The sequence below is a fragment of the Microchirus variegatus genome (assembly GCF_963457635.1).
Source record: "Microchirus variegatus genome assembly, chromosome: 9".
NCBI classification, from domain to species: domain Eukaryota; kingdom Metazoa; phylum Chordata; class Actinopteri; order Pleuronectiformes; family Soleidae; genus Microchirus; species Microchirus variegatus.
In genome coordinates this window covers 16,458,308-16,480,600 of record NC_139810.1, presented here as the reverse complement: position 1 = coordinate 16,480,600, position 22,293 = coordinate 16,458,308, and positions in this window count along the sequence as shown.

Genomic DNA, 22,293 nt, shown 5'->3' with positions numbered 1-22,293 from the left:
GTCCTGGTCCAAACTGAACCAAACTTCCTTGGATTGATGTTCCTCCAGCCCTGACAATGTCTATATGAAAATATTTAATTTCGAAAACAGCGCCCCCTGGTGGCAACAGAAATAATTTTATTTGCTATAAAATCTATCTAGTCCTAGAGCTTTTGTGCTATCACCTTCAAACTTGGCGAGGTCAATGTGGACGAGTTTTGGATCAAATGTTATTGAAACTGTTTTAAAATGTCGCACGGCGTACGAGATAGGGGGCGCTAAAGTTGGCGATCATTATGATGTTGACCAAATCTCTTATATCTTTGCGATGGAAGGTCAGATATGAACCAAACTTACCGTGGTTCATGATCGATAGTTCTTAAAGACGAATATGAAAAAACGGTCACGTTCGGAAACAGCGCCTCTAGTGGTGAGAGGATTATTACCCAAAAAAAGTACATTTATGATGATAACTTTGTGAATCCTGTTCCGATTTGAACCAAACTTCCTTGGATCGATGACAGTCCGACCCTGAACAAGTCTACATGAAAATATTTAATTTCGAAAACAGCGCCCCCTGGTGGAAACAGAAAGAATTTTATTTGCTATAAAATCTATCTTGTCCTAGAGCTTTTCTGCTATCACCTTCAAACTTGGCGAGGTCAATGTGGACGAGTTGAGGATCAAATGTTATTGAAAGCTTTCTAAAATGTTCCACGGCGTACGAGATAGGGGGCGCTAAAGTTGGCAAACATTCTGATTTGTAAAGACAGACAACGAAACACTTATAACTTTGCGATGGAGGATCCAATGTCCTTCCCTGGATTGATGCCTTGGAGTAGTCTATATGACAATATTCAATGTCTTAACGACGCCCCCTGGTGGCAGCAGACTATGCCATCTACTGTGCAACACAAAAGAAACTGGTATAACTTTGTAAATCCTGTTCCAATCTGAACCAAACTTCCTTGGATTGATGACAGTCTTACCCTGAAAAAGTCTATATGAAAATCTTCAATTTAAAAAACAGCGCCCCCTGGTTGCTGGATATAACATTACATATCACACTTTTTTATGCTGCTATAACAGGGATTGTTGTATCATCCTCATACATGATATGTGGGACCACAAAACCGCTCCGACCATGTCAGCAACAGACGACTTCCTGACAGGAAGTGGATCCGCCGCAACAGGAAGTAGAATGTAACTTTGCCATCCATTGCCCGATCACCACAAAACATGATATGTGAGTCAATAGAACTTCCCTGAACATGTTAATGGACACGCCTTTGACCAAACAGGAAGTCAGCCATTTTAAACAGGAAGTCCCCTGTAACTTTACCGTACATTGATCAATCTGCACGGAACTTGACACGTGAGACCAGGAACCTATCCTGGACATGTCTGCAAAAGCTAAACTCCAAACAGGAAGTGGAACGCCAAAACAGGAAGTAGAATTTAACTTTGCCGTACGTTGCCCTATCTCCACAAAACATTATATGTGTGTCAAGGGAACTTCCCTGAACATGTTAATAGACACGCTCTGACCCAACAGGAAGTCAGCCATTTTAACAGGAAGTGCCCTCTAACTTTACTGTACATTGACCGCTCTGCACGGAACTTGGTATGTGAGGCCAGGGACCTATCCTGAACACGCAAACAATGACCTCCCGACAGAAAGTGTAACGCACTTAACAGGAAATAATATATGACTTTACTCCACAGCCCAACATCCGCACGGACGGCGCCAATTAGAACTACGACAGCAAGCAGCGAATGAACGAGAGACGAGATCAGGGCGCAAGCGACGAGGTGGGCGCGGGTCGCGACGTAGCGTCAAGCTCGAACCCGTTACCACCGCTTGTTAGGGTTCGAGCACGACTGTGCAAGAACCCTATTGTAATTGAAAGAGTTATTAGGGTTCGAGCACGACTGTGCAAGAACCCTATTGTAATTGAAGGAGTTATTAGGGTTCGAGCACGACTGTGCAAGAACCCTATTGAAATTGAAAGAGTTATTAGGGTTCGAGCACGACTGTGCAAGAACCCTATTGTAATTGAAAGAGTTATTAGGGTTCGAGCACGACTGTGCAAGAACCCTATTGTAATTGAAGGAGTTATTAGGGTTCGAGCACGACTGTGCAAGAACCCTATTGTAATTGAAAGAGTTATTATTATTCTTATTATTATTCTTCACACGAGGAATGTGCCTTTTTGAAGGCCTAAACGGATCTCAAACCTCGCGAATTTTTAGGACAACATCAGACCTAACTTAAATCGCCGAACCAAAGTGGTTCGGTGAATGTGCGTCAAAAAATGGAAGTGGGCGGGGCTTCAGAATGACGCAAAAATGTGCTACTAGGTCAACTCCTGTCGGGAATAACGTACATGAACGAAACTTGGTACACACGTTCATTAGGTTGTGCCATGGGCAAAAGTCAATCACAAGTTTTCTGTGAAACCTACAGGAAGGCCGCCATCTTGGATTGAAGGCGAAAACGGAGGCGTTTTTGGCGAATTTACAGCATAACTTGCCGTAGATACCAAAATCTACAGTTTTTGAGCAATCACCCTCAAACTTGGCGAGGTTGATGTGGACCAGTTGAGGTACGATCTAATCTGAAAAGTTTTTTGAAATATTGCATGGCGCACGAGATAGGTGGCGCCAAAGTTGGCGAAAATTCCAAATTTTCCCAACACGCAACGAAACGCTTATAACTTTACGATGGAAGGTCAAGTCGGAGCCAAACTTGCCATGATTGATGATGGGTAGTTGCTGAAGACACCTATGCAAAAATGATCACGTTTGAAACCATCGCCTCCTGGTGGTGGAAGAGAATATACAAAAAAAAAGTTTATTTACGATTTCGGTAATAACTTTTACAGAGATTGTCGTATCCGACTCAAAATGACACTGAAACATTGAAAACACATGGTAGATGATGCGTGTTGAATATGACAGCGCATTGTTTAACGATGTAGCGAGGTGCGGGGTGCAAAGTCGGATTATTGCGACAAAAAAACAAACTCTTATAACTTTGCGAGTCCTGGTCCAAACTGAACCAAACTTCCTTGGATTGATGTTCCTCCAGCCCTGACAATGTCTATATGAAAATATTCAATTTCGAAAACAGCGCCCCCTGGTGGAAACAGAAAGAATTTTATTTGCTATAAAATCTATCTTGTCCTAGAGCTTTTGTGCTATCACCTTCAAACTTGGCGAGGTCAATGTGGACAGGTAGAGGATCAAAAGTTGGTGAAAGCTTTCTAAAATGTCGCACGGCGTACGAGATAGGGGGCGCTAAAGTTGGCGATCATTCTGATGTTGACCAAATCTCTTATAACTTTGCATTGGAAGGTCAGATATGAACCAAACTTGCCGTGGTTCATGATCGATAGGTCTTAAAGACGAATATGAAAAAACGGTCACGTTCGGAAACAGCGCCTCTAGTGGTGAGAGTATTATTACCCAAAAAAAGTACATTTATGATGATAACTTTGTGGAACATGTTCCGATTTGAACCAAACTTCCTTGGATCGATGACAGTCCGACCCTGAACAAGTCTACATGAAAATATTCAATTTCGAAAACAGCGCCCCCTGGTGGAAACAGAAAGAATTTTATTTGCTATAAAATCTATCTTGTCCTAGAGCTTTTGTGCTATCACCTTCAAACTTGGCGAGGTCAATGTTGACAGGTAGAGGATCAAAAGTTGGTGAAAGCTTTCTAAAATGTCGCACGGCGTACGAGATAGGGGGCGCTAAAGTTGGCGATCATTCTGATGTTGACCAAATCTCTTATAACTTTGCATTGGAAGGTCAGATATGAACCAAACTTGCCGTGGTTCATGATCGATAGGTCTTAAAGACGAATATGAAAAAACGGTCACGTTCAGAAACAGCGCCTCTAGTGGTGAGAGTATTATTACCCAAAAAAAGTACATTTATGATGATAACTTTGTGGAACATGTTCCGATTTGAACCAAACCTCCTTGGATCGATGACAGTATGGCCCTGAAAAAGTCCGTATGAAAATCTTCAATTTAAAAAACAGCGCCCCCTGGTTGCTGGATATAACATTACATATCAAACTTTTTTATGCTGCTATAACAAGGATTGTTGTATCCTCCTCATACCTGATATGTGGGACCACAAAACCGCTCCGACCATGTCAGCAACAGACGACTTCCTGACAGGAAGTGGATCTGCCGCAACAGGAAGTAGAATGTAACTTTGCCATACATTGCCCGATCGCCACGAAACATGATATGTGAGTCAATAGAACGTCCCTGAACATGTTAATGGACACGCCTTTGACCCAACAGGAAGTCAGCCATTTTAAACAGGAAGTGCCCTGTAACTTTACCGTACATTGATCGATCAGCACGGAACTTGACACGTGAGACCAGGGACCTATACTGAACATGCAAACAGTGTCCTCCCAACAGAAAGTGTAACGCACTTAGCATGAAATAATACATGACTTTACTCCACAGCCCAACATCTGCACAGACGGCGCCAATTAGAACTACGACAGCAAGCAGCGAATGAACGAGAGACGAGATCAGGGCGCAAGCGACGAGGTGGGCGCGGGTCGCGACGTAGCGTCAAGCTCGAACCCGTTACCACCGCTTGCGGTGCTAGTTTTTATTATTATTATTATTCTTCACACAAAAAAAGTGCCTTTTTGAAGGCCTAAACGTATCCCAAACCTCGCGAATTTTCGGGACAACATCAGACCTCGCTGAAAATTTTGTAAAACAGTGGTTCGGTGAATGTGCGTCAAAAAATGGAAGTGGGCGGGGCTCTAGACTGACGCAAAAAAGTGCTACTAGGTCAACTCCTGTCGGGAATAACGTACATGAACGAAACTTGGTACACACGTTCATTAGGTTGTGCCATGGGCAAAAGTCAATCACAAGTTTTCTGTGAAAGCTACAGGAAGGCCGCCATTTTGGATTGAAGGCGAAAACGGAGGCGTTTTTGGCGAATTTACAGCATAACTTGCCGTAGATACCAAAATCTACAGTTTTTGAGCAATCACCTTCAAACTTGGCGTGGTTGATGTGGACCAGTTGAGGTACGATCTAATCTGACAAGTTTTTTGAAATATTGCATGGCGCACGAGATAGGGGGCGCCAAAGTTGGCGAAAATTCAAAATTTTCCCAACACTCAACGAAACGCTTATAACTTTGCGATGGAAGGTCACGTCGGTGCCAAACTTGCCATGATTGATGATGGGTAGTTGCTGAAGACACCTATGCAAAAATGATCACGTTTGAAACCATCGCCTCCTGGTGGTGGAAGAGAATATACAAAAAAAAAGTTTATTTACGATTTCGGTAATAACTTTTACAGAGTTTGTAAAAGTGTCACTCAAAATGACACTGAAACATTGAAAACACATGGTAGATAATGCGTGTTGAATATGATAGCGCATTCTTTAACGGTGTAGCAGCGTGGGCGGAGCAAAGTCGGATTTTTGCGACAAAAAAACAAACTCTTATAACTTTGCGAGTCCTGGTCCAAACTGAACCAAACTTCCTTGGATTGATGTTCCTCCAGTCCTGACGACGTCTACATGAAAATATTCAATTTCGAAAACAGCGCCCCCTGGTGGCAACAGAAAGAATTTTATTTGCTATAAAATCTATCTTGTCCTAGAGCTTTTGTGCTATCACCTTCAAACTTGGCGAGGTCAATGTGGACGAGTTGAAGATCAAATGTTATTGAAAGCTTTCTAAAATGTCGCATGGCGTACGAGATAGGGGGCGCCAAAGTTGGCAAACATTCTGATGTTGACCAAATCTCTTATAACTTTGCATTGGAAGGTCAGATATGAACCAAACTTGCCGTGGTTCATGATCGATAGTTCTTAAAGATGAATATAAAAAAACTGTCACGTTCGGAAACAGCGCCTCTAGTGGTGAGAGGATTATTACCCAAAAAAAGTACATTTATGATGATAACTTTGTGAATCCTGTTCCGATTTGAACCAAACTTCCTTGGATCGATGACAGTCCGACCCTGAACAAGTCTAGATGAAAATATTTAATTTCGAAAACAGCGCCCCCTGGTGGAAACAGAAAGAATTTTATTTGCTATAAAATCTATCTTGTCCTAGAGCTTTTGTGCTATCACCTTCAAACTTGGCGAGGTCAATGTGGACGAGTTGAGGATCAAATGTTATTGAAAGCTTTCGTAAATGTCGCACGGCGTACGAGATAGGGGGCGCTAAAGTTGGCAAACATTCTGATTTGTAAAAACAGACAACGAAACACTTATAACTTTGCGATGGAGGATCCAATGTCCTTCCCTGGATTGATGCCTTGAAGTAGTCTATAAGACAATATTCAATGTCTTAACGACGCCCCCTGGTGGCAGCAGACTATGCCATCTACTGTGCAACACAAAAAAAACTGGTATAACTTTGTAAATCCTGTTCCAATCAGAACCAAACCTCCTTGGATTGATGACAGTCTGACCCTGAAAAAGTCTATATGAAAATCTTCAATTTAAAAAACAGCGCCCCCTGGTTGCTGGATATAACATTACATATCAAACTTTTTTATGCTGCTATAACAGGGATTGTTGTATCCTCCTCATACGTGATATGTGGGACCACAAAACCGCTCCGACCATGTCAGCAACAGACGACTTCCTGACAGGAAGTGGATCCGCCGCAACAGGAAGTAGAATGTAACTTTGCCATACATTGCCCGATCGCCACGAAACACGATATGTGAGTCAATTGAACTTCCCTGAACATGTTAATGGACACGCCTTTGACCCAACAGGAAGTCAGCCATTTTAAACAGGAAGTCCCCTGTAACTTTACCGTACATTGATCAATCTGCACGGAACTTGACACGTGAGACCAGGAACCTATCCTGGACATGTCTGCAAAAGCTAAACTCCAAACAGGAAGTGGAACGCCAAAACAGTAAGTAGAATTTAACTTTGCCGTACGTTGCCCTATCTCCACGAAACATTATATGTGTGTCAAGGGAACTTCCCTGAACATGTTAATAGACACGCTCTGACCCAACAGGAAGTCAGCCATTTTAACAGGAAGTGCCCTCTAACTTTACTGTACATTGACCGCTCTGCACGGAACTTGGTATGTGAGGCCAGGGACCTATCCTGAACACGCAAACAATGTCCTCCCGACAGAAAGTGTAACGCACTTAACAGGAAATAATATATGACTTTACTCCACAGCCCAACATCCGCACGGACGGCGCCAATTAGAACTACGACAGCAAGCAGCGAATGAACGAGAGACGAGATCAGGGCGCAAGCGACGAGGTGGGCGCGGGTCGCGACGTAGCGTCAAGCTCGAACCCGTTACCACCGCTTGCGGTGCTAGTTATTATTATTATTATTATTCTTCACACAAAAAAAGTGCCTTTTTGAAGGCCTAAACGTATCCCAAACCTCGCGAATTTTCGGGACAACATCAGACCTCGCTGAAAATTTTGTAAAACAGTGGTTCGGTGAATGTGCGTCAAAAAATGGAAGTGGGCGGGGCTCTAGACTGACGCAAAAAAGTGCTACTAGGTCAACTCCTGTCGGGAATAACGTACATGAACGAAACTTGGTACACACGTTCATTAGGTTGTGCCATGGGCAAAAGTCAATCACAAGTTTTCTGTGAAACCTACAGGAAGGCCGCCATCTTGGATTGAAGGCGAAAACGGAGGCCTTTTTGGCGAATTTACAGCATAACTTGCCGTAGATACCAAAATCTACAGTTTTTGAGCAATCACCTTCAAACTTGGCGAGGTCGATGTGGACCAGTTGAGGTACGATCTAATCTGAAATTTTTTTTGAAATATCGCATAGCGGACGTATTTGGTGGCGCCAAAGTTGGCGAAAATTCCAAATTTTCCCAACACGCAACGAAACGCTTATAACTTTGCGATGGAAGGTCAAGTCGGAGCCAAACTTGCCATGATTGATGATGGGTAGTTGCTGAAGACACCTATGCAAAAATGATCACGTTTGAAACCATCGCCTCCTGGTGGTGGAAGAGAATATACAAAAAAAAAGTTAATTTACGATTTCGGTAATAACTTTTACAGAGTTTGTAAAAGTGTCACTCAAAATGACACTGAAACATTGAAAACACATGGTAGATGATGCGTGTTGAATATGACAGCGCATTCTTTAACGGTGTAGCAGCGTGGGCGGTGCAAAGTCGGATTTTTGCGACAAAAAAACAAACTCTTATAACTTTGCGAGTCCTGGTCCAAACTGAACCAAACTTCCTTGGATTGATGTTCCTCCAGCCCTGACAATGTCTACATGAAAATATTTAATTTCGAAAACAGCGCCCCCTGGTGGCAACAGAAAGAATTTTATTTGCTATTAAATCTATCTTGTCCTAGAGCTTTTGTGCTATCACCTTCAAACTTGGCGAGGTCAATGTGGACGAGTTGAGGATCAAAAGTTAGTGAAAGCTTTCTAAAATGTCGCACGGCGTACGAGATAGGGGGCGCTAAAGTTGGCGATCATTCTGATGTTGACCAAATCTCTTATAACTTTGCATTGGAAGGTCAGATATGAACCAAACTTGCAGTGGTTCATGATCGATAGGTTTTAAAGATGAATATGAAAAAACGGTCACGTTCGGAAACAGCGCCTCTAGTGGTGAGAGGATTATTACCCAAAAAAAGTACATTTATGATGATAACTTTGTGGAACATGTTCCGATTTGAACCAAACTTCCTTGGTTCGATGACAGTCCGACCCTGAACAAGTCTACATGTAAATATTCACTTTAGAAAACAGTGCCCCCTGGTGATAGCAGATATAACTACATTTGGCATTTGACTGTACTTGTCCTAGAGCTTTTGTGCTATTACCTTCAAATTTGGTGAGGTCAATGTGGACGAGTTGAGGGTCAAAAGTTAGTGAAGGCTTTTTAAAATGTCGCATGGCGTACAAGATAGGGGGCGCTAAAGTTGGCAAACATTCTGATTTGTAAAAACAGACAACGAAACGCTTATAACTTTGCGATGGAGGATCCAATGTCCTTCCCTGGATTGATGCCTTGGAGTAGTCTATATGACAATATTCAATGTCTTAAAGACGCCCCCTGGTGGCAGCAGACTATGCCATCTACTGTGCAACACTAAAGAAACTGCTATAACTTTGTAAATCCTGTTCCAATCTGAACCAAACTTCCTTGGATTGATGACAGTATGACCCTGAAAAAGTCTATATGAAAATCTTCAATTTAAAAAACAGCGCCCCCTGGATGCTGGATATAACATTACATATCAAACTTTTTTATGCTGCTATAACAGGGATTGTTGTATCCTCCTCATACGTGATATGTGGGACCACAAAACCGCTCCGACCATGTCAGCAACAGATGACTTCCTGACAGGAAGTGGATCCGTCGCAACAGGAAGTAGAATGTAACTTTGCCATACATAGCCCGATCGCCACGAAACATGATATGTGAGTCAATAGAACTTCCCTGAACATGTTAATGGACACGCCTTTGACCCAACAGGAAGTCAGCCATTTTAAACAGGAAGTGCCCTGTAACTTTACCGTACATTGATCAATCTGCACGGAACTTGACACGTGAGATCAGGAACCTATCCTGGACATGTCTGCAAAAGCAAAACTCCAAACAGGAAGTGGAACGCCAAAACAGGAAGTAGAATGTAACTTTGCCGTACGTTGCCCTATCTCCACGAAACATTATATGTGAGTCAAGGGAACTTCCCTGAACATGTTAATAGACACGCTCTGACCCAACAGGAAGTCAGCCATTTTAAACAGGAAGTGCCCTCTAACTTTACTGTACATTGACCGCTCTGCACGGAACTTGTTATTAGGGTTCGAGCACGACTGTGCAAGAACCCTATTGTAATTGAAAGAGTTATTATTATTATTATTATTATTATTATTCTTCACACGAGGAATGTGCATTTTTGAAGGCCTAAACGTATCCCAAACCTCGCGAATTTTTGGGACAACATCAGACCTAACTTAAATCGCCGAACCAAAGTGGTTCGGTGAATGTGCGTCAAAAAATGGAAGTGGGCGGGGCTTCAGACTGACGCAAAAATGTGCTACTAGGTCAACTCCTGTCGGGAATAACGTACATGAACGAAACTTGGTACACACGTTCATTAGGTTGTGCCATGGGCAAAAGTCAATCACAAGTTTTCTGTGAAAGCTACAGGAAGGCCGCCATTTTGGATTGAAGGCGAAAACGGAGGCGTTTTTGGCGAATTTACAGCATAACTTGCCGTAGATACCAAAATCTACAGTTTTTGAGCAATCACCTTCAAACTTGGCGTGGTTGATGTGGACCAGTTGAGGTACGATCTAATCTGACAAGTTTTTTGAAATATTGCATGGCGCACGAGATAGGGGGCGCCAAAGTTGGCGAAAATTCAAAATTTTCCCAACACTCAACGAAACGCTTATAACTTTGCGATGGAAGGTCACGTCGGTGCCAAACTTGCCATGATTGATGATGGGTAGTTGCTGAAGACACCTATGCAAAAATGATCACGTTTGAAACCATCGCCTCCTGGTGGTGGAAGAGAATATACAAAAAAAAAGTTTATTTACGATTTCGGTAATAACTTTTACAGAGTTTGTAAAAGTGTCACTCAAAATGACACTGAAACATTGAAAACACATGGTAGATAATGCGTGTTGAATATGATAGCGCATTCTTTAACGGTGTAGCAGCGTGGGCGGAGCAAAGTCGGATTTTTGCGACAAAAAAACAAACTCTTATAACTTTGCGAGTCCTGGTCCAAACTGAACCAAACTTCCTTGGATTGATGTTCCTCCAGTCCTGACGACGTCTACATGAAAATATTCAATTTCGAAAACAGCGCCCCCTGGTGGCAACAGAAAGAATTTTATTTGCTATAAAATCTATCTTGTCCTAGAGCTTTTGTGCTATCACCTTCAAACTTGGCGAGGTCAATGTGGACGAGTTGAGGATCAAATGTTATTGAAAGCTTTCTAAAATGTCGCACGGCGTACGAGATAGGGGGCGCTAAAGTTGGCAAACATTCTGATGTTGACCAAATCTCTTATAACTTTGCATTGGAAGGTCAGATATGAACCAAACTTGCCGTGGTTCATGATCGATAGTTCTTAAAGATGAATATAAAAAAACTGTCACATTCGGAAACAGCGCCTCTAGTGGTGAGAGGATTATTACCCAAAAAAAGTACATTTATGATGATAACTTTGTGAATCCTGTTCCGATTTGAACCAAACTTCCTTGGATCGATGACAGTCTGACCCTGAACAAGTCTAGATGAAAATATTTAATTTCGAAAACAGCGCCCCCTGGTGGAAACAGAAAGAATTTTATTTGCTATAAAATCTATCTTGTCCTAGAGCTTTTGTGCTATCACCTTCAAACTTGGCGAGGTCAATGTGGACGAGTTGAGGATCAAATGTTATTGAAAGCTTTCGTAAATGTCGCACGGCGTACGAGATAGGGGGCGCTAAAGTTGGCAAACATTCTGATTTGTAAAAACAGACAACGAAACACTTATAACTTTGCGATGGAGGATCCAATGTCCTTCCCTGGATTGATGCCTTGAAGTAGTCTATAAGACAATATTCAATGTCTTAACGACGCCCCCTGGTGGCAGCAGACTATGCCATCTACTGTGCAACACAAAAAAAACTGATATAACTTTGTAAATCCTGTTCCAATCAGAACCAAACTTCCTTGGATTGATGACAGTATGACCCTGAAAAAGTCTATATGAAAATCTTCAATTTAAAAAACAGCGCCCCCTGGTTGCTGGATATAACATTACATATCAAACTTTTTTATGCTGCTATAACAGGGATTGTTGTATCCTCCTCATACGTGATATGTGGGACCACAAAACCGCTCCGACCATGTCAGCAACAGACGACTTCCTGACAGGAAGTGGATCCGCCACAACAGGAAGTAGAATGTAACTTTGCCATACATTGCCCGATCGCCACGAAACACGATATGTGAGTCAATTGAACTTCCCTGAACATGTTAATGGACACGCCTTTGACCCAACAGGAAGTCAGCCATTTTAAACAGGAAGTCCCCTGTAACTTTACCGTACATTGATCAATCTGCACGGAACTTGACACGTGAGACCAGGAACCTATCCTGGACATGTCTGCAAAAGCTAAACTCCAAACAGGAAGTGGAACGCCAAAACAGGAAGTAGAATTTAACTTTGCCGTACGTTGCCCTATCTCCACGAAACATTATATGTGTGTCAAGGGAACTTCCCTGAACATGTTAATAGACACGCTCTGACCCAACAGGAAGTCAGCCATTTTAACAGGAAGTGCCCTCTAACTTTACTGTACATTGACCGCTCTGCACGGAACTTGGTATGTGAGGCCAGGGACCTATCCTGAACACGCAAACAATGTCCTCCCGACAGAAAGTGTAACGCACTTAACAGGAAATAATATATGACTTTACTCCACAGCCCAACATCCGCACGGACGGCGCCAATTAGAACTACGACAGCAAGCAGCGAATGAACGAGAGACGAGATCAGGGCGCAAGCGACGAGGTGGGCGCGGGTCGCGACGTAGCGTCAAGCTCGAACCCGTTACCACCGCTTGCGGTGCTAGTTATTATTATTCTTCACACGAGGAATGTGCCTTTTTGAAGGCCTAAACGGATCCCAAACCTCACGAAATTTCGGGACAACATCAGACCTGGCTTAAATCGCCGAACGAAAGTGGTTCGGTGAATGTGCGTCAAAAAATGGAAGTGGGCGGGGCTAAAGACTGATGCAAAACACTTCTACTAGGTCAACTCCTGTCAGGTATAACGTACATGAACGAAACTTGGGACACACGTTCATTAGGTTGAGCTTTAAATAAAAGTCGTGGACAAGTTTTCTGTGAAACCTACAGGAAGGCCGCCATTTTGGATGGAAGGCGAAAACGGAGGCGTTTTTGGCGAATTTACAGCATAACTTGCCGTAGATACCAAAATCTACAGTTTTTGAGCAATCACCTTCAAACTTGGCGTGGTTGATGTTGACCAGTTGAGGTACGATCTAATCTGACAAGTTTTTTGAAATATTGCATGGCGCACGAGATAGGGGGCGCCAAAGTTGGCGAAAATTCAAAATTTTCCCAACACTCAACGAAACGCTTATAACTTTGCGATGGAAGGTCACGTCGGAGCCAAACTTGCCATGATTGATGATGGGTAGTTGCTGAAGACACCTATGCAAAAATGATCACGTTTGAAACCATCGCCTCCTGGTGGTGGAAGAGAATATACAAAAAAAAAGTTTATTTACGATTTCGGTAATAACTTTTACAGAGTTTGTAAAAGTGTCACTCAAAATGACACTGAAACATTGAAAACACATGGTAGATGATGCGTGTTGAATATGATAGCGCATTCTTTAACGGTGTAGCAGCGTGGGCGGAGCAAAGTCGGATTTTTGCGACAAAAAAACAAACTCTTGTAACTTTGCGAGTCCTGGTCCAAACTGAACCAAACTTCCTTGGATTGATGTTCCTCCAGTCCTGACGACGTCTACATGAAAATATTCAATTTCGAAAACAGCGCCCCCTGGTGGCAACAGAAAGAATTTTATTTGCTATTAAATCTATCTTGTCCTAGAGCTTTTGTGCTATCACCTTCAAACTTGGCGAGGTTAATGTGGACGAGTTGAGGATCAAAAGTTAGTGAAAGCTTTCTAAAATGTCGCACGGCGTACGAGATAGGGGGCGCTAAAGTTGGCGATCATTCTGATGTTGACCAAATCTCTTATAACTTTGCATTGGAAGGTCAGATATGAACCAAACTTGCCGTGGTTCATGATCGATAGGTCTTAAAGACGAATATGAAAAAACGGTCACGTTCGGAAACAGCGCCTCTAGTGGTGAGAGGATTATTACCCAAAAAAAGTACATTTATGATGATAACTTTGTGAATCCTGTTCCGATTTGAACCAAAGTTCCTTGGATTGATGTTCCTCCAGCCCTGACAACGTCTACATGAAAATATTTAATCTCGAAAACAGCGCCCCCTGGTGGCAACAGAAAGAATTTTATTTGCTATAAAATCTATCTTGTCCTAGAGCTTTTATGCTATCACCTTCAAACTTGGCGAGGTCAATGTGGACGAGTTGAGGATCAAATGTTATTGAAAGCTTTCTAAAATGTCGCACGGCGTACGAGATAGGGGGCGCTAAAGTTGGCAAACATTCTGATTTGTAAAGACAGACAACGAAACACTTATAACTTTGCGATGGAGGATCCAATGTCCTTCCCTGGATTGATGCCTTGGAGTAGTCTATATGACAATATTCAATGTCTTAACGACGCCCCCTGGTGGCAGCAGACTATGCCATCTACTGTGCAACACAAAAGAAACTGGTATAACTTTGTAAATCCTGTTCCAATCTGAACCAAACTTCCTTGGATTGATGACAGTCTGACCCTGAAAAAGTCTGTATGAAAATCTTCAATTTAAAAAACAGCGCCCCCTGGTTGCTGGATATAACATTACATATCACACTTTTTTATGCTGCTAAAACAGGGATTGTTGTATCATCCTCATACGTGATATGTGGGACCACAAAACCGCTCCGACCATGTCAGCAACAGACGACTTCCTGACAGGAAGTGGATCCGCCGCAACAGGAAGTAGAATGTAACTTTGCCATACATTGCCCGATCGCCACGAAACACGACATGTGAGTCAATAGAACTTCCCTGAACATGTTAATGGACACGCCTTTGACCAAACAGGAAGTCAGCCATTTTAAACAGGAAGTCCCCTGTAACTTTACCGTACATTGATCAATCTGCACGGAACTTGACACGTGAGACCAGGAACCTATCCTGGACATGTCTGCAAAAGCTAAACTCCAAACAGGAAGTGGAACGCCAAAACAGGAAGTAGAATTTAACTTTGCCGTACGTTGCCCTATCTCCACGAAACATTATATGTGTGTCAAGGGAACTTCCCTGAACATGTTAATAGACACGCTCTGACCCAACAGGAAGTCAGCCATTTTAACAGGAAGTGCCCTCTAACTTTACCGTACATTGACCGCTCTGCACGGAACTTGGTATGTGAGGCCAGGGACCTATCCTGAACACGCAAACAATGTCCTCCCGACAGAAAGTGTAACGCACTTAACAGGAAATAATATATGACTTTACTCCACAGCCCAACATCCGCATGGACGGCGCCAATTAGAACTACGACAGCAAGCAGCGAATGAACGAGAGACGAGATCAGGGCGCAAGCGACGAGGTGGGCGCGGGTCGCGACGTAGCGTCAAGCTCGAACCCGTTACCACCGCTTGCGGTGCTAGTTATTATTATTAGGGTTCGAGCACGACTGTGCAAGAACCCTATTGTAATCGGAAGAGTTATTATTATTATTATTATTATTTTTCCCACGAAGAAAGTGCTTTTTTGAAGGCCTAAACGGATCTCAAACCTCACAAATTTTTGGGACAACATCAGACCTAGCTTAAATCGCCGAACGAAAGTGGTTCGGGGAATGTGCATCAAAAAATGGAAGTGGGCGGGGCTAAATACTGACGCAAAAAAGTGCTTCTAGGTCAACTCCTGTCGGGAATAACGTACATGAACGAAACTTGGTACACACGTTCATTATGTTGTGCCATGGGCAAAAGTCAATCACAAGTTTTTTGTGAGTCCTACAGGAAGGCCGCCATCTTGGATTGAAGGCGAAAACGGAGGCGTTTTTGGCGAATTTACAGCATAACTTGCCGTAGATACCAAAATCTACAGTTTTTGAGCAATCACCTTCAAACTTGGCGAGGTCGATGTGGACCAGTTGAGGTACGATCTAATCTGAAAAGTTTTTTGAAATATTGCATGGCGCACGAGATAGGTGGCGCCAAAGTTGGCGAAAATTCCAAATTTTCCCAACACGCAACGAAACGCTTATAACTTTGCGATGGAAGGTCAAGTCGGAGCCAAACTTGCCATGATTGATGATGGGTAGTTGCTGAAGACACCTATGCAAAAATGATCACGTTTGAAACCATCGCCTCCTGGTGGTGGAAGACAATATACAAAAAAAAAGTTTATTTACGATTTCAGTAATAACATTTACAGAGATTGTCGTATCCGACTCAAAATGACACTGAAACATTGAAAACACATGGTAGATGATGCGTGTTGAATATGACAGCGCATTGTTTAACGATGTAGCGAGGTGCGGGGTGCAAAGTCGGATTATTGCGACAAAAAAACAAACTCTTATAACTTTGCGAGTCCTGGTCCAAACTGAACCAAACTTCCTTGGATTGATGTTCCTCCAGCCCTGACAATGTCTATATGAAAATATTCAATTTCGAAAACAGCGCCCCCTGGTGGAAACAGAAATAATTTTATTTGCTATAAAATCTATCTTGTCCTAGAGCTTTTGTGCTATCACCTTCAAACTTGGCAAGGTCAATGTGGACAGGTAGAGGATCAAAAGTTGGTGAAAGCTTTCTAAAATGTCGCACGGCGTACGAGATAGGGGGCGCTAAATTTGGCGATCATTCTGATGTTGACCAAATCTCTTATAACTTTGCATTGGAAGGTCAGATATGAACCAAACTTGCCGTGGTTCATGATCGATAGGTCTTAAAGACGAATATGAAAAAACGGTCACGTTCGGAAACAGCGCCTCTAGTGGTGAGAGTATTATTACCCCAAAAAAGTACATTTATGATGATAACTTTGTGGAACATGTTCCGATTTGAACCAAACTTCCTTGGACCGATGACAGTCCGACCCTGAACAAGTCTACATGAAAATATTCAATTTCGAAAACAGCGCCCCCTGGTGGAAACAGAAAGAATTTTATTTGCTATAAAATCTATCTTGTCCTAGAGCTTTTGTGCTATCACCTTCAAACTTGGCGAGGTCAATGTGGACAGGTAGAGGATCAAAAGTTGGTGAAAGCTTTCTAAAATGTCGCACGGCGTACAAGATAGGGGGCGCTAAAGTTGGCGATCATTCTGATGTTGACCAAATCTCTTATAACTTTGCATTGGAAGGTCAGATATGAACCAAACTTGCCGTGGTTCATGATCGATAGGTCTTAAAGACGAATATGAAAAAACAGTCACGTTCAGAAACAGCGCCTCTAGTGGTGAGAGTATTATTACCCAAAAAAAGTACATTTATGATGATAACTTTGTGGAACATGTTCCGATTTGAACCAAACCTCCTTGGATCAATGACAGTATGGCCCTGAAAAAGTCCGTATGAAAATCTTCAATTTAAAAAACAGCGCCCCCTGGTTGCTGGATATAACATTACATATCAAACTTTTTTATGCTGCTATAACAAGGATTGTTGTATCCTCCTCATACCTGATATGTGGGACCACAAAACCGCTCCGACCATGTCAGCAACAGACGACTTCCTGACAGGAAGTGGATCTGGCGCAACAGGAAGTAGAATGTAACTTTGCCATACATTGCCCGATCGCCACGAAACACGATATGTGAGTCAATAGAACTTCCCTGAACATGTTAATGGACACGCCTTTGACCAAACAGGAAGTCAGCCATTTTAAACAGGAAGTCCCCTGTAACTTTACCGTACATTGATCAATCTGCACGGAACTTGACACGTGAGACCAGGAACCTATACTGGACATGTCTGCAAAAGCTAAACTCCAAACAGGAAGTGGAACGCCAAAACAGGAAGTAGAATTTAACTTTGCCGTACGTTGCCCTATCTCCACGAAACATTATATGTGTGTCAAGGGAACTTCCCTGAACATGTTAATAGACACGCTCTGACCCAACAGGAAGTCAGCCATTTTAACAGGAAGTGCCCTCTAACTTTACTGTACATTGACCGCTCTGCATGGAACTTGGTATGTGAGGCCAGGGACCTATCCTGAACACGCAAACAATGTCCTCCCGACAGAAAGTGTAACGCACTTAACAGGAAATAATATATGACTTTACTCCACAGCCCAACATCCGCACGGACGGCGCCAATTAGAACTACGACAGCAAGCAGCGAATGAACGAGAGACGAGATCAGGGCGCAAGCGACGAGGTGGGCGCGGGTCGCGACGTAGCGTCAAGCTCGAACCCGTTACCACCGCTTGCGGTGCTAGTTATTCTTATTATTATTCTTCACACGAGGAATGTGCATTTTTGAAGGCCTAAACGTATCCCAAACCTCGCGAATTTTTGGGACAACATCAGACCTAACTTAAATCGCCGAACCAAAGTGGTTCGGTGAATGTGCGTCAAAAAATGGAAGTGGGCGGGGCTTCAGACTGACGCAAAAATGTGCTACTAGGTCAACTCCTGTCGGGAATAACGTACATGAACGAAACTTGGTACACACGTTCATTAGGTTGTGCCATGGGCAAAAGTCAATCACAAGTTTTCTGTGAAAGCTACAGGAAGGCCGCCATTTTGGATTGAAGGCGAAAACGGAGGCGTTTTTGGCGAATTTACAGCATAACTTGCCGTAGATACCAAAATCTACAGTTTTTGAGCAATCACCTTCAAACTTGGCGTGGTTGATGTGGACCAGTTGAGGTACGATCTAATCTGACAAGTTTTTTGAAATATTGCATGGCGCACGAGATAGGGGGCGCCAAAGTTGGCGAAAATTCAAAATTTTCCCAACACGCAACGAAACGCTTATAACTTTGCGATGGAAGGTCACGTCGGTGCCAAACTTGCCATGATTGATGATGGGTAGTTGCTGAAGACACCTATGCAAAAATGATCACGTTTGAAACCATCGCCTCCTGGTGGTGGAAGAGAATATACAAAAAAAAAGTTTATTTACGATTTCGGTAATAACTTTTACAGAGTTTGTAAAAGTGTCACTCAAAATGACACTGAAACATTGAAAACACATGGTAGATGATGCGTGTTGAATATGATAGCGCATTCTTTAACGGTGTAGCAGCGTGGGCGGAGCAAAGTCGGATTTTTGCGACAAAAAAACAAACTCTTATAACTTTGCGAGTCCTGGTCCAAACTGAACCAAACTTCCTTGGATTGATGTTCCTCCAGTCCTGACGACGTCTACATGAAAATATTTAATTTCGAAAACAGCGCCCCCTGGTGGCAACAGAAAGAATTTTATTTGCTATTATATCTATCTTGTCCTAGAGCTTTTGTGCTATCACCTTCAAACTTGGCGAGGTTAATGTGGACGAGTTGAGGATCAAATGTTATTGAAACTGTTTTAAAATGTCGCACGGCGTACGAGATAGGGGGCGCTAAAGTTGGTGATCATTATAATGTTGACCAAATCTCTTATATCTTTGCGATGGAAGGTCAGATATGAACCAAACTTGCCGTGGTTCATGATCGATAGTTCTTAAAGACGAATATGAAAAAACGGTCACGTTCGAAAACAGCGCCTCTAGTGGTGAGAGGAATATTACCCAAAAAAAGTACATTTATGATGATAACTTTGTGAATCCTGTTCCGATTTGAACCAAACTACCTTGGATCGATGACAGTCCGACCCTGAACAAGTCTACATGAAAATATTTAATTTCGAAAACAGCGCCCCCTGGTGGCAACAGAAATAATTTTATTTGCTATTAAATCTATCTTGTCCTAGAGCTTTTGTGCTATCACCTTCAAACTTGGCGAGGTTAATGTGGACGAGTTGAGGATCAAATGTTATTGAAAGCTTTCTAAAATGTCGCACGGCGTACGAGATAGGGGGCGCTAAAGTTGGCGATCATTCTGATGTTGACCAAATCTCTTATAACTTTGCATTGGAAGGTCAGATATGAACCAAACTTGCCGTGTTTCATGATCGATAGGTCTTAAAGACGAATATGAAAAAACGGTCACATTCGGAAACAGCGTCTCTAGTGGTGAGAGGATTATTACCCAAAAAAAGTACATTTATGATGATAACTTTGTAAATCCTGTTCCAATCTGAACCAAATGTTCTTGGATTGATGACAGTCCAACCCTGAAGCAGTCTATATGAAAATCTTCAATTTATAAAACAGCGCCCCCTGGTTGCTGGATATAACATTACATATCACACTTTTTTATGCTGCTATAACAGGGATTGTTGTATAATCCTCATACGTGATATGTGGGACCACAAAACCGCTCCGACCATGTCAGCAACAGATGACTTCCTGACAGGAAGTGGATCCGCCGCAACAGGAAGTAGAATGTAACTTTGCCATACATTGCCCGATCGCCACGAAACATGATATGTGAGTCAATAGAACTTCCCTGAACATGTTAATGGACACACCTTTGACCAAACAGGAAGTCAGCCATTTTAAACAGGAAGTCCCCTGTAACTTTACCGTACATTGATCAATCTGCACGGAACTTGACACGTGAGACCAGGAACCTATCCTGAACATGTCTGCAAAAGCTAAACTCCAAACAGGAAGTGGAACGCCAAAACAGGAAGTAGAATGTAACTTTGCCGTACGTTGCCCTATCTCCACAAAACATTATATGTGTGTCAAGGGAACTTCCCTGAACATGTTAATAGACACGCTCTGACCCAACAGGAAGTCAGCCATTTTAACAGGAAGTGCCCTCTAACTTTACTGTACATTGACCGCTCTGCATGGAACTTGGTATGTGAGGCCAGGGACCTATCCTGAACACGCAAACAATGTCCTCCCGACAGAAAGTGTAACGCACTTAACAGGAAATAATATATGACTTTACTCCACAGCCCAACATCCGCACGGACGGCGCCAATTAGAACTACGACAGCAAGCAGCGAATGAACGAGAGACGAGATCAGGGCGCAAGCGACGAGGTGGGCGCGGGTCGCGACGAAGCGTCAAGCTCGAACCCGTTACCACCGCTTGCGGTGCTAGTTCTTATTATTATTCTTCACACGAAGAAAGTGCCTTTTTGAAGGCCTAAACGGATCTCAAACCTCGCAAATTTTTGGGACAACATCAGACCTAACTTAAATCGCCGAACCAAAGTGGTTCGGTGAATGTGCGTCAAAAAATGGAAGTGGGCGGGGCTTCAGACTGACGCAAAAATGTGCTACTAGGTCAACTCCTGTCGGGAATAACGTACATGAACGAAACTTGGTACACACGTTCATTAGGTTGTGCCATGGGCAAAAGTCAATCACAAGTTTTCTGTGAAAGCTACAGGAAGGCCGCCATTTTGGATTGAAGGCGAAAACGGAGGCGTTTTTGGCGAATTTACAGCATAACTTGCCGTAGATACCAAAATCTACAGTTTTTGAGCAATCACCTTCAAACTTGGCGTGGTTGATGTGGACCAGTTGAGGTACGATCTAATCTGACAAGTTTTTTGAAATATTGCATGGCGCACGAGATAGGGGGCGCCAAAGTTGGCGAAAATTCAAAATTTTCCCAACACTCAACGAAACGCTTATAACTTTGCGATGGAAGGTCACGTCGGTGCCAAACTTGCCATGATTGATGATGGGTAGTTGCTGAAGACACCTATGCAAAAATGATCACGTTTGAAACCATCGCCTCCTGGTGGTGGAAGAGAATATACAAAAAAAAAGTTTATTTACGATTTCGGTAATAACTTTTACAGAGTTTATAAAAGTGTCACTCAAAATGACACTGAAACATTGAAAACACATGGTAGATAATGCGTGTTGAATATGATAGCGCATTCTTTAACGGTGTAGCAGCGTGGGCGGAGCAAAGTCGGATTTTTGCGACAAAAAAACAAACTCTTATAACTTTGCGAGTCCTGGTCCAAACTGAACCAAACTTCCTTGGATTGATGTTCCTCCAGTCCTGACGACGTCTACATGAAAATATTCAATTTCGAAAACAGCGCCCCCTGGTGGCAACAGAAAGAATTTTATTTGCTATAAAATCTATCTTGTCCTAGAGCTTTTGTGCTATCACCTTCAAACTTGGCGAGGTCAATGTGGACGAGTTGAGGATCAAAAGTTATTGAAAGCTTTCTAAAATGTCGCACGGCGTACGAGATAGGGGGCGCTAAAGTTGGCAAACATTCTGATGTTGACCAAATCTCTTATAACTTTGCGATGGAAGGTCAGATATGAACCAAACTTGCCGTGGTTCATGATCGATAGTTCTTAAAGATGAATATAAAAAAACTGTCACGTTCGGAAACAGCACCTCTAGTGGTGAGAGGATTATTACCCAAAAAAAGTACATTTATGATGATAACTTTGTGAATCCTGTTCCGATTTGAACCAAACTTCCTTGGATCGATGACAGTCCGACCCTGAACAAGTCTAGATGAAAATATTTAATTTCGAAAACAGCGCCCCCTGGTGGAAACAGAAAGAATTTTATTTGCT